This window comes from Cupressus sempervirens, chromosome 2 (assembly GCF_028749045.1).
Source record: "Cupressus sempervirens isolate cs-2001-9-10 chromosome 2, ASM2874904v1, whole genome shotgun sequence".
In the NCBI taxonomy this organism is placed as follows: domain Eukaryota; kingdom Viridiplantae; phylum Streptophyta; class Pinopsida; order Cupressales; family Cupressaceae; genus Cupressus; species Cupressus sempervirens.
In genome coordinates this window covers 750991080-751001168 of record NC_143119.1, presented here as the reverse complement: position 1 = coordinate 751001168, position 10089 = coordinate 750991080, and the positions used below count along the sequence as shown (strand labels likewise).

General features: G+C 33.1%; 1 pseudogene; it reads right to left on the bottom strand.

The window, feature by feature from the left end:
- Positions 1 to 4000: 4000 nt before the first annotated feature.
- LOC149575594 (gamma-glutamylcyclotransferase 2-2 pseudogene) lies at positions 4001 to 4582 on the bottom strand (annotated as a pseudogene).
- Positions 4583 to 10089: the final 5507 nt, after the last annotated feature.

Below are 10089 nucleotides of genomic sequence, written 5' to 3'. Positions count from 1 at the left end.
CTAGTTCTATAGTCTTTTTGTTCATTTGGAGAGGTATGATGATTTTTTAAATTATGTACGAATGGAGCTTAGTTATTATTTTTCATTCTTGGGATTATTGTGGTATTATTATCACTAGGATTTGGCAAAGATTTGGGGAGTTATCATTAAGTACACTCCAAGATATCACCTTACTTATGACATATGCTTGATTTCCAAAATAACTCCAATGAATTATGGTTTGATTAGAAAGACTCCTCATGTGGATTTGTACCACCACCATGTAAATATTTTTTGTCCTCGTTTGAATAATTATTTTGAGGGAATGATTTGTCATGAAGGGTTTTATTTTAATATTTTTGCTCCAATATGCTTCATTCTTACATTTTCCCCTATAACTCCTACTTCACCCTTCATATCTATAATTTTTTCCCTAACTTCATGCTAGAGGAGTTGCAAGATTCTAGATTAGATCTAGATATGGGTGGTGAAATGGTGAGGGTGGAACCTAGAAAGTTTGAAGATGAGTGGTGTCAGATCCATTGTGGCTAGATGGTCATTTGTGAGGGTGAGATTTTTCCTTTCATGGAAGCCATGGATGGACATGATAAAATATTTTCAATGCTTCTTGTGATCAACCAAAAGGACCGAAAAAGTCACCATTACTAGTATCAACATCAAGATTAACAAAGAGATTACTGCTCAATCCACTAGTCTTTCTATGAAGTATAGAAAATGGAAAAATGTCACTAAAGTCTTGGATGACACCACCCTCAAAAGTTTCTTCAAGGCCAATAAATAATATATTTTTCTATGTTGGTTTTAATAGAGAAAATCTTTTAGGGCCTTGGAAATGTATTTGTTTTCATCATGAAGTAACTTAAATTGGAAGGTTAGTTTATGGTAAGCTACAACTATCATTTTCCTTTGTTAAATCTTTTATGTTATCATGATGAGATTTATCTTTCATTTTTTTCGTTGCATGATCTTGAAGCCTCAATTGAGGAGGCTATAAGGTATAGGGAAGAAGGTTTAAAAAAAATTATCTGTCACCAAGGCACAATTTTTTGCATTTACAAATTCCACAATGCTATATATCATATCTCCATTATCATCTTGTTACCTCCCCTATGCCTAATACTAACCATGTTGGTGTTTTGGCCTTTATTAACACACCCCCTTAGGTTTCTTATGATTCCCAACTCCAATGGTAAAAAGAATAAACACGTCCCTATTGTGTCTTTCTCTTTAAAAAAAACCTAAGCTTTTAGAATTTTTATTGATTTTAGAGACTTTGTGATTAAGTTAGACAGAGGGTGTGAGTGATCCCACATAATTACTTCTAACCCTTGGTTCAAGAAGAATATGATAGATAGGCAACTTAGTCTAGAGGAGGTGGATTTGAACTTTGAGTTCAATGAAAATGAGAAAAAAGAAAGAAGAACCAAAAGAAATATAAATCTCTCATGGAGAATTATGTTGAGGAGGAGGAGGAGGGTTTAGAGAAAGAGAGTTCCAAAACCACATTGGTGATAGATGCTTCAACTATTAGCAGATAAATCACTTGTTTCTGTGCTAGTTTTAAAATGGAAATGGTGGACCTTACCACTGAGAAGGCTATTAAAGATTTAAATTATCCTCCCCCATGATGACCAACTCCCACATACCTAAGGTGGATCACACCTTTTCTACCTCCCTGTTCTTTTAACCCTACTCCCTAGCTAAGGAGATAGACGCCCCTTGACCTCCCCTTTCTTAAGAAGCTTCTAATTGGAAGGATAATGTTAAGGAGTAGGTTCATAGCTCATTAGAGGACTTGATAAGCCTTAGAGAAGAGGTTGACAATTAAAAAGGAATGATCTTAGACTTGGACATGAATTTCACCACTCTCATAGACTTCTTGATTAAGGTCATACATGTGATGACAATGATTGTCCAGCTCCTCCACTAGGAGAAGGAAAAAGTCACAAATAATGGAGATGATAGAAGTTCCTTATGCCTCTAAAGATTCCTTGTTGATGATTGGCTGAGAGTTCTAGTGTCCAAACCTCCCTTAAGGGATGAGTAAGAATGAGGGTTTTCCCTGAGGTTCTATTTTTTAGTTTAGCTTTGGTCATCTTCATGCTTTGCATGGAAGATAGAAACTTTTAGTTTTAGACTATTATGTTGGTTGTTGGTAGTAATATTTTGTTAAGTACTATTGTTAATTTACTTTTTACAAATTTGTTATATGGAACTATTGTATGTGGATAGCTAGTAGAGCTATTATTTGGTTAGGTTTCTTTTAATTCTAATTATTTTTTATGTTAAAGAATGATATTGACAAACTAGTTGATGTGTTGGTCTCCCTTTTGTTATTGATCAATTGTAAGTGGTTCTGCCTCTTGTTTGTTCTGTTGGGCTAGTCACCCTTTTTATTGCTTTTAATATAAAAAATTGTGCCCCTCAAGTGTGAGGTAAGAATGAGAATTCCATGGTTGATCATAAAATAAAATATTATAATATATAATTATGAAGTAGAAGAAACAACCTATTAGTGAACAAATTGTCCTCCAAGAAAATACGTGCAAATATAACTCTGAATGCTCAAGTGAGAGGACTAATCAACACCAACAGTTGGACAGGTTATCATTGGATTGATAACCTTCCTCTGAATTTTATCAGGTACAACTCCCCATGTAAGATATATAATGAATTAATTATGGATGCTTTTAACCAAAAAGCACAAAAAAATTTCAAACATCTACCTATAAACACAAAGTAGATGCAAAAAAATAAACAACTGCAAGAAAATAAATGGAAAATGACACAAAGTCCATTCACCATGACATGTTATAAAGCAACAAATCAAGAAACACATTTTCCATCTTCTTAAGAAAGTGCAAAAACAAAGCTATGAAGATGTCTTGCAATCAGAATGTATACAAGAAAAAATGACAGTAAAAGCATATTTTAGAGAAAACTAAAGTGACACAGAAATCATGATTAATGGAAAGAGGATCATTCAAACTCTGGGTTTTGATATACAATCAACTTCCAAGTCTCCCTTCCCTAAAGCATAAAAGATACAAAGACCTTGTTATGCACTTGCAATTACAATCATCATTAAAGAAAGTTGAAGCTCCTTCTCTATATTACATATAAACAAATCACAACTCTCCTATTTTCTAACACACAGTTCAGAAAAGAGAAAAGAAACCCTCACTCTGCTCCTTATAACCTTAACAAGAAAAATGGGATAATTTTGAAAATCTCTCCTCTGGCTGTAGCCCACAGTCTGCAGTCTCAAAGAGAAGATAGAATGGAACCCTTGATGCCTTTGCCATTCCATCATAAATAGAGCTTCTTTTTCCACTTTCGATTCTAATAACTATTACTTGCTAGTTGGTTCTTTACACATTCTCAAGAAGTTTTTCATCTTTCCCCATTGATTTACCTTGATAAACTTTATTAAAAGTTTATGTTTACTAATAATTTTTTTTAAAAATCATTTCGATGACCCCTCAACTTTGCAATATCTTCATATGTGAGAAAATCTCCAAGGATTATTAACCAAAGTTTCAATATCTTTATGTGGTTGCATCTGATTTAGAAAAATATATAGAATTAATTGACAGGTGTCATTTCACATCTTTTTCCTTGAGGTTTGATATAACACCTTCTAAAACCAACTGTCATTCCTTCCGCACATTGGCATTTGGATAAACATTTCATCATTATTATACATGATAATACATCCTGATTTGGAAAACTGCGGCAATCCATGATCCAAGTATTCGGTAATGGTCTTCATTTTATCTCCCATCGATCAATTTCAATCTTCACTAACCCTCTACAGTTACAACTGACAAACAATGAAACTATCACCCATTTTCCTACCCCAAATCTTGAATCTGAGGATCAATTTATCTTGAAACCAGTCCCACTCTGTTTCCTCAAAATTTGTGTATTCAGGTAAAACAAGTTGTTGTTGTTTGTGTTAGTGACGGAAGTAAATAGCACACTGAGTTGTTGCAACACTCTATATCTTGGATATAGTTAGCTCGTCAAAGCCTCCAAGAATTCTTCTCACCTTGTTTGAAAACTCAATAACTTCATCATCTTCGTGCTCAATGTCATATAGAGCTTTTTCCAACTAGAAAAGATAATCACGGTTGTTCCTGCATGAACTGACAACTATTGCAATTTGACTTGACATTACTTCCAATGGAGCTAGGCCAAGAAAGTCCTTGTATTTTATATCTGGGATAGAAATGAAAACTAGAATACTAGACAGCAAAGGGGTCGCAAAGTCTGCCTCATGGTAGAAATCAACATAAGTTTTAATATCATACTCGCACTCCCTCCTTTCTAGATACTGTAAACCCAGTCTTTCCTTTTCACGACCTCCTCTAACATAGAAAGTTGTTCCCCAATAGGTTGCTTCATCCTGGGTTCCCAATGTGTAGGTTCGAGCTGGGAATTCTGGGGTTCCACGGTGATCAATGCGAGCTAGGTGGAAAACTCTTCGATATCCCTTGATGAAGCCAACAATTTTTTTGTCATAATCAAAGCCGGACCTCCACACCAATGATCCATAGCCGAACACCCACATCACCATTCTCGCTAAGCTCTCCTCTTTTGCGCAACTTTTCCAACAAAAATATGAAGTTTCACTTCCAAGATACGGGGTATTCATATATCAGAAGGGAATCAGGCATTACAATACAAAATTCAATTGAACTTTGGCCATTCGAATATCGAGCGGTGCTTGGAAAGTCTGTGATCAGAGAAACCCATGCTTAAGAAAAATGATAGCGAAGAATTCTTGTCTCTGACTGCTATCATTTATATTTCTCATGATTATGCATCATATCTGTCGTCGTGTATACACGTCTCTGGTTTGGTGGCAACATTAGATAGCCTTCATGTATGGTCAAAATCAACAAATGAGGGCTCATAAACTCGAGCTTTATTACCATTATACCTGGTGCCCTGCGACTAAAAATTTGATTGAACCCCCGATGCATACCGTGCCTACCTTTTTGTTCTTTTGAGCCTAGTATCTCAAAGAATGAGTGATTTTTGAACATCCTTCATCAGGGAACCTGCGCCTATATTTGTCCCCAAAGAACTCGGTGCTTTGAAATATTCTCTCTGCAATCGTTCATTTCTGCTAAAGAAGAGCCTGCAGATTCCAATTTCCATTTTGTAACATGTAGAGGAGTAGTACTTCACCTTTCACAGCCCACATTTCCTTCTATCGATGAGGTGTCTTATTGAAAAATTTGTGTGTGACAGGCTTTGACCCAAACAACTGGCGTAATTCTATTTATCTGCACATCTGATGAAAGAAGTCAGGGGAATTGTCGAGATTCTTCAATTATTGAAGAAAATTAGGTGCATCCTTGGCAAATTTAATTAACCAAATCTGTTATCTGGGTCTATGATTAAAAATTTGAAATCATTCCCATGAACTAACGTGACCAAGCTGAGGGAATTCACTTCTTGGATGATGGTTGAGCTTTTGAATCTGTATTTTGGAATTGTCATATTGAAACTGATCTTCTGATTAGACCTCTAAATCACTGAGTCTGAGTCGAATGAGTTAGTCATTTGGAGTTATCAGTCTGAATTTGAGGAACTAAAACTGCACTTTTAGAATCTGATTTGAACCTACACTTGAACTTCAAACTATTGAACCTTTGAAACATCAAACTCATTGAACCTTTGAAACTATTGAACTGATGAAAATGGATCATGAATTGTGAACTTTTCTGAGTCAACCATTATGCACTTTGAACCATGAGTCTAAACTTTGCTTGTATTGAACCTCTGAACCATTTCAAACTACTTTGAAAGGTTCAAAGTGGTTCAAAAACACAAATTACAAGTTCTAAAACCATGTCCATATTGGGTACTAACACAACTATAATCTAGTTGTACACAAAACAAAACACCAAACAAAACACCCTATCAAACAAGATGTCTCATAGAGTAATGCAACAACATAGAGAAAAAAAATGCAAGAAATATCATAGGATATGTGATTCCAAACAACATAATATGATAGAAACGATATCACATGTGAAGTAAATTATAGATAATTATTAAATGAAAAACATTAAAATTCAAGGCATAGAAAGAAATTATTAGGCAATAATGACAATTGCATCTTGCATGAAACAAAGCATTGTGTACCCACGGATAAAAATGTACCATAAAATAATAAAAAGCTATAGAGAAATGAAAGGAAGAGAAAGGATACCATGTTGTTCCTACTTAGTCATAATGAGAGGGACAAAAAAGAGATAATAGATCCGTAAGAGAAGAATAAAGACTAATAGGTGCACTAAATGAGAGAGCATTCATAAGAAAGATGCACTTACAAGTATAATATTGCACTTTGGATAATAAATGCATGTAAGAGAGAACATAAAACTATAAAGTAATGCAAGCTCATAAGGAAAATAAGAGAAAAAGATAAGGACACATTATACCTCCCTAAGTGGTTTTAATTTATACAAGACATGTTATTTCAAGAAAATATTTGATTGCGCTCTTGATATTAATACTTATGTAACACAATAAATAAATGCGAGAAAAGACATTGAATCATATAAAAGGAAACTAATTCACTAAAGGGAGAAAATGGATCTTGCCATAGATATAAATGTTAAATAGGGCCCTTTCCCCAAGTGAGGAGATAATGGAAATGACTATTATGTTGCTCACAAAGTAGGACAATGAGCCCACAAAGCAGAGGCTACAAATATCACATAGTAAGGAGCAACACAATAGGGATGTGAATGTATCAAGTAAAATGATCATGAAAAAGACACCCTTCACAATCACAATTCATTTGAAACATACCATAACCCAAAGATTATTTATTTTACAAATAATGACACTGACTAGTCTTATATTTTAGATAAAGCATAGAAAAAGAAGATCTTTTAGGTTTAATTAGATTGAAATGTACATAAGGGCATTCAATATGCATACACTCATGTCAAATAAAGGTGTTTGATAGGTCACCCATACAATAAATGTAATTAGGATCCTTATGATATAAGATTGGATTTGTGAAAATAAGGTGATAATGATTTTTTTCAGCAAGAATTAAATTGGTTTGAAGTGTGTCTTGAAATAAACAACAAGAAACATCAAATACGTGATCCTCTACTTATAATGTAGTCTTAGTAGAACAACGTACATAAATAATCAAGGTCTCATCTATAGAAGGAATGCTAATGAAATGTATAGAAAGTGGTTGATCATTAGGAGTAATAAGAATGTTATCACCCAATTGTATAAAATTTTCTTCATAATGAAGGGAGTAAGTCTTGTCCTTATCCAAGGGTTCATCATTGTTATGAACACAACCACTCATCAAAGCTTGAACAACATCATATTAGAAAATATTCCCCTTTTTGAGGGGGCCAAAAATCAATGAAAAAAAAAATTAAAGTGTCATCACATGCATGAAATGGAATTTCTCAAAGATCATTTAAAAAATATTGAAAATGAAGATAACAATGTTATCATAAATGCTAATGGTATTCCTATGGGAGAGTATCATTGCATTTCTAAAGAGATGATTCAGTGATCAAATATTGCATTCATGACACTATTTTTCATTAATGTCAACATACATATTATTCTATAGAAGCTTTATAGAGCAATAGACAAGACTGAGGGTGTGTAGTTCAAGGACTGGATATGAGGTGATGTGCACTTAACTAGATGTTCTTTAGAGTGTCTGCATGATGTGGCTAAGCATGCATGCAAGAACATGAAGCCAGTTGATAGTTATTCAAGATTTATTGAAGGCAGTGTTTAGATAGAGTTTCTAAGAAGAAGTTACTATTGTTTTGATTATATCTCTTAATAGAGATAAAATATGGTTAAGTGCAATTATAGAGAGGTGGAAGACATGACAAAGATTTAGTAGTCAAATGTGCACATCCCAATGTTGCTCGTGTGAAGGATTGTGAAGAATGTGACTCGACGATATTATGTAATTGTGAAAAGATGTAAAGTTGTAATGCAACATGAATTGTATTATCTTGATATGGTCTTATATTGTAATTCTAAATTGAGAAATCCTCAAGGCCAACTCAATAATCAGTTAGAAGACTTGGTATAAAAGAAAGATGTTTTCCTTGTAATAAGTGTACAATTTAAGTGTATAAATTTGTAATGTGTCAAGCCCAAAATTTATCAGCAAAAACACAACAATTTTTTTTTGAAAAGTAAACATATGAAATCGAATAATCTATCTAACTACAAGGTGTTTTGAAATATATCTTCTCATGATTCTTGAGTTGTAGTTAAGTACATTAGGGTATTACATCCTTCGATCATTGAGTTGAAGGTGATCCTTCGAGTTGGTTGATTTAGCATAGGGCAAAAAGTTTCCAAACTTCTAGGGAGCATTAACCTTTCAACCAAGTCTAAGGTATCATGGGTAGAATAATAGTATTCCATGAAGTAGTTGATTTGGTATATAATTCTAGTTGGTGACACTATAGAAGGGTTCATTATTTTTCAGAACTCTAGTATACAAGATTCAAGGAAGATTTTTCTTTCTTAAGATTCCACAATCCTTACCTTTGTTAACATTTTAGCTAAACATAAGAACTAGATGACATTATCATTGTGATTTCTCATCCTAACTCAGAAGTAGACACTATGAAAATAAATGTAATGCACCAATTCTCTATCATTACTGAAATTGCATATTTGTTCTAAATATTCCAATTATAATTCATATATATATATATATATACAAAGTAACCTTTACTTACTTCATTTCCATGCCAATTCTATTCTATTTTAATTTATTCTTATATAGGTATACACTTTAACAAACTCTTCACTATATCGTTTAAATTAAACTCTAACCATATTATTAACCTACTAACTATGTACTATAAGTTAGGTTATTGGAATCATTTACTAATTATTTTAATTCTAACTACTAATACAATTTTAGTATTATCCATTTACAATTTAATATCAATTAATAATAAAATTTAATAAACTTAAATACCAAGCTTATCTACTAACGCTAACCATCACTAATAGATTTCTTACTTAATATATACTAGTTACATGTGAAATATTGCAAATAACCTACTAATACTTTCTCTTCTTTTCTCCTTGCCCACATTACGTACCTTTAAGGAAGGGCTTATATTGAATCCATAACACTACTTATTAATTAGATATTATTTCCTTGAACCAAATATAATGTTTACTTTACAAATAGCATTTAATAACGTAATAATCCCACAACAACTCATTTACAAATTTGATATGCCCACTAATATATATTTAATCTTATACAATAACACTTATCTATAATAACACTTTACCCATTATATTACCAGAGTATTAATTCCACTTGCTAAACTACTAACTAGATATACTTATGTAACTACTTCCTAAAACTAAATTTGAATTATTCTAATTAACCCAATCCACCATCTACATTCTTATCATTGACTAACCTTACACTTTTATTTCCCAATCCTAGTGGACTCACTTAATATCAACCTAAATAAAGTAATATTAAAATACAACCAACTAACTTTATTGACATTTATAATATTATCCCATGTATCCATTAACTAAAGTTATATACTAATTTCAAAACTAACTACATCTTTTTATATTCCTCTCCCCATGTTTGCGGGTGGTCTAGGAGTCCAAGGGTTCCTTTTGTCTATTGCTTGGTGGAAGGATGGTGTATGCTCTTAAAAAGGTGCTTGGAAATAGATGAGAGGGGGTGCTGAAGTACGGTGACCTCACTTCCAATGCTAGGTCGTACCCCAATAAAAGGCTATGGTGTGCTCTCTCTTTTTTTGATGATTTGAAGGGGAACCTCTTTTGATGTAGTACGCCCACTTATTGTGGCTTCTAATGCCCTTCAATGACAAGGTCGATCCATACTTGCCAGTGATGTTTACATTTAATATTGAACTTTAATAAATACTACTACTCCCCCAACTATTACTATGCATGCTAATGATAAAAGGAAATATTTTATATGTTAATATATTTTGAAAATATTAAGAGTTAGTGACAAAAGGGTCATGTGACTCTTATGAGTCCAACACCTTTATC